The sequence below is a fragment of the Nematolebias whitei genome, chromosome 19 (genome assembly GCF_014905685.2).
Source record: "Nematolebias whitei isolate Nwh7 chromosome 19, NemWhi1, whole genome shotgun sequence".
In the NCBI taxonomy this organism is placed as follows: Eukaryota; Metazoa; Chordata; class Actinopteri; order Cyprinodontiformes; family Rivulidae; genus Nematolebias; species Nematolebias whitei.
Window position 1 is genome coordinate 29,713,115 of NC_056516.1, and position 4,207 is coordinate 29,717,321.

Genomic DNA, 4,207 nt, shown 5'->3' on the forward strand with positions numbered 1-4,207 from the left:
CGCTACTAATGCGGTTAATGCTGCTAATGCGGTTAATGCTACTAATGTGGTTAATGCTACTAATGCGGTTAATGCTGCTAATGCGGTTAAGGCTGCTAATGCGGTTAACACTGCTAACGCAGTTAACGCTGCTAACGCTACTAATGCGGTTAATGCTGCTAATGCGGTTAATGCTACTAATGCGGTTAATGCTGCTAATGCGGTTAATGCTACTAATGCGGTTAATGCTGCTAATGCGGTTAAGGCTGCTAACGTTGCTAACGCGGTTAGCGGTTAACGCGGTTATTGCGGTTAACGCTACTAACACGGTTAACACGGTTAAAGCTACTAACGCGGTTAACACGGTTAACGCTACTAACGCGGTTAACGCTGCTAACGCAGTTAACTGCTAATGCTGCTAATGCTGCTAATGCTGCTAACGCTATCCTCCATCTGCCTGCACGGACCAAACTCTATGGACTCGTTGGGTTCCGCAGGGAAACCTAAGATGCTCTCTGTCTGTCGGACCCGGTTCTTGACTGTGGTCTTTGAGGGCAGCTGCTGCGGTCCTTATTACCATCAAGCTGCTGATCGGACCTGCTAACAAGACCTGCTAAGCTGCTACCAAGACCACGCCGCTAACAGACCAGAACCACGATGTTGAAAGAACCTCATTGCTAACTGAATCACAATGTAGATGTATTTATTTTTCAACTTTGGCACCTTGTTTTTAGTATTTTATCAGTATTTTTAATATATATTTTAGTATGTTAGTAGTATTTTTTTGTGTGTTTTTAGTATTTTTGCTGCATGCTTTGATATTTATTGTTGTTGTTGTTGCTTTTTCCTGGCGAGTTGAGGCGGTTCTTCTTGTCCTAAACATTTTAATTGCATTGTTGACCTTGTGTTGATTTTGCATATGACAAATAAACCTAACCTGAACCTATCACCCACCTGAAGGTGAAGGCAGAGCATTCATTCAACCTTTATTTATACAGGCTGATCCCATTGAACCTCGGGGACTCAATTACAAGAAAGACCTGAATTTTAACAAAGAGTGAAGACAACAGTGGACAACAACGACAACAATAGACAACAATAACAAAACAATAGAGCAACAATGGTTTTGCTTGGCTGCGCGTCTGTGTGTGTGTGTATCTCATGAACATCCAGTCAAAGTTTAATGAAACTCTCAGGAAGCTGTCACTGGATGAACATTTATAAGTGCATTACTTTTGGAGTCAGCTCAATTCAAGATGGCTGCCATAGCCAGCTGTTTTAAACAAACACAGAAGTATATAGACCTACAATTTGGTGTGGTTACCTTTCAATATTTAGCTGGTCAAGCTTGTCCTGAGCCTGGTTCTGATGGAGGTTTCTTCCTGTTAAAAGGGAGTTTTTCCTTCCACTGTTGCCTTTGTGCTTGCTCAGGATGGGAGACTGCAACAATGTGAAGATTCAACTTGTCTGCTGGCGTCCTTAGATAGAGAACTTTACTAATTGGCTTTTCTATGTATGTGAATGTTTCTGTAAAGTGCCCTGAGTTTGATGCTATATAAATAAACTGAATTGAATTGAACTGAAGTATTTAAAGTCAACTCTGTCTGTTAGCACAGTATCACGTGAACCACCAGACAGATTTTATTGAAATTTCCAGAAAGACATAACTAGGTGCAGATCTATAACTAAATAACTTTTGGGACCAATCATATTCAAGATGACCACCACAGCCAGCTGACTTTAGAAAAACAAACAATCCCTATAACGCGGTCAATTTTACAGATATTGTTTTTAAATTCAGTGTGGTAGCAGCTGAGTATAGTCCCTAATATATAATTTGAGCACAATGCATTGTACACCATCTTTGCTTTAAAACTTGGCAATAAATGTTGCATTCAAACCTGTGTGTCTGTTAACAAAATATCTCACAAATCACTGAACAGATTTCAATGAAAGTCTCAGAAAGTGTTCTTTGGAGTGAACCAAATTCAAGATGGCGGATACAACTAATCAACATCAAACTATATAAAAATGGCTATAATTCTGTGAATTTTATAGATATTTAGCTAAAACTGTGGTGGTAGATGGCAATCGTTCAAAACAAAGGTCATGTTGTAATATCACATTAGTTTGCAAAATGTTTTTGTTTAAAACACTAGCATGAAAGGTGGCGGGTGATATGCATTCCTTCAAGGAATGCTTTGCCTTTACTTTAGATCTGGTATTATGTAAATTGTTGTATGCATGCTGACAGTAAAGGCTGATGACTCCTAATCAACCACTAAATATTAAACCTTCACAGATTTTATATAACATAAAACAAATATATATATTTGCTTTGGAAAGTGTGTGCCGTCTTGTTAAATTTGAACAAATGTAAAGGTTGTATGAGCTGTTAATGTGATCACTGTCACTGGTCCCTTAGCATTTTTTACGGATGTTTTATTGTATTTTTTTAGTTATATAAATGTATTTTTCAGATTTTTCTTCTTCTTGGTGCCTTCTTCGCAGCCTCCACAGTGCCAATCTAAATTTAGCACAGGACAAAGCAACAAACTGTGCTGTAAACTGAGAGTGTCAAAACCAAAAACCAGTGGATGGATGATAAATGAGGACAAATCTATCGTGTGGCTTTAGTGTTTTGTTTCAACATCGTTTGTTGCCTCTTTGCACTGATTCTACAAGTCTGCGGCGCTCTGATTCCAAAAGCTATCCATAATTTGATTCGTTGGTGAAGAGCTTTATCTGTCATGTTGGTTCAGACTTTTTGCTGATATTCAGCTGGATTTAAATTCGAGGAAGTTTGGGTCATCAATCCATTCACCCTTTTATCCCTGGAAAATGTGAGTCATGTCAGGACACATGTTTTATAACAGAATAAAGAGGATCGCTCAGCAGAGATTTGTATTGACTGACTGTGAACTTCCTTCTGAGGACAAGTTGACCCAAACCGCCATTCACAACATATCAGACTCACGAATCTCTCTAAATAAAGATGGTGGTTCATTTATTGCCTTCTTTGTGTTAATCACAAATGCAAAGAATTTAATGAAAGATAAACGTTACAGTTTTCCACATCGTTTAGTCTTTTCCACCAATGACCTTTCGATTATTACATTTTTTTGTAATGAAGGGTTCGTGCATGGCTGTCCTACTATAAAACCACACTCCGTGTTCAGTTCAATTCATTTCAATTCAATTCAGTTTATCTATAAAGCACCAACTCACAACAGACATCCTCTCAGGGCACTGAACAGAAACATTCATATACACAAAAAGTAGGTTAACAACATTATTAATCTGGGGAGTAGACTGCTTTGAGTTTTTGAGTCAATCAGTTTCATGGGCAAATATAATTGAGTATCATAAGCGTAACAATGAAAATGTATCCCATGCTGTTTAATAACTTTACCTAATGGAAGCATATATAAATGAAAGAATATTGGTCCAAGCACTGAACCCTGAGGAACTCCATGACTAACTTTATAATGACTAGTTTTTGCCGTTAGATTGTTCATGCTCACACAGTTAAATCACACGGATATTCTCTTTTACAAGTAACAGTAATTAATGGTAACAACAAACCCTTGCTCTATATGTGTCACTTTTTTTTGTTTACTTTCAGCGTACATAAGTCACATGTGAGGCATAATAAAGGTGTGAAACAGCATAGTAACATTCTCTAAACTTAAGCCATAAAATCAAACTAAAGGCTATTATCTAAATGAAATGATGCAGTTTGAAAGGGTTTCCTACAGGAATCGTCCACATGGATTTATATGCAGTTCTAAAATGCGGGTCCACGCTCAATGTAAACAGAGCGCTCAGAATCTGCCAAAAATCACATGAAACCTTGAGTCACTTGATCAGCCACCAGGCTGGCAAAAGTTCGTTTAGGCGAACAATTACGGTGGAATTGAACAAGCGAAGAGCTTTGAATAAAATCATTTAAGTGGAAATATAAATTTGATGCTAAACGTAAAAGAAATGTGAAAGGTGGGGTAAGATGACATGAACTACATGAAGTTATGGTTGAACCTGACTATTTTGTATAAAGTAATAAAAGCTTTTTTTGATGTGTGATCATGTGGTATTTGTCATTTTTTTTATATAAAGCCAAGTTTGTTCAAGCCTTATAATGCTCAATAAATAATAGCAACCCCCCCCCCCCCAAAATTGCTTTGTTTTGATGCTTAAATATATATAAATAATAATTTATATTTATATA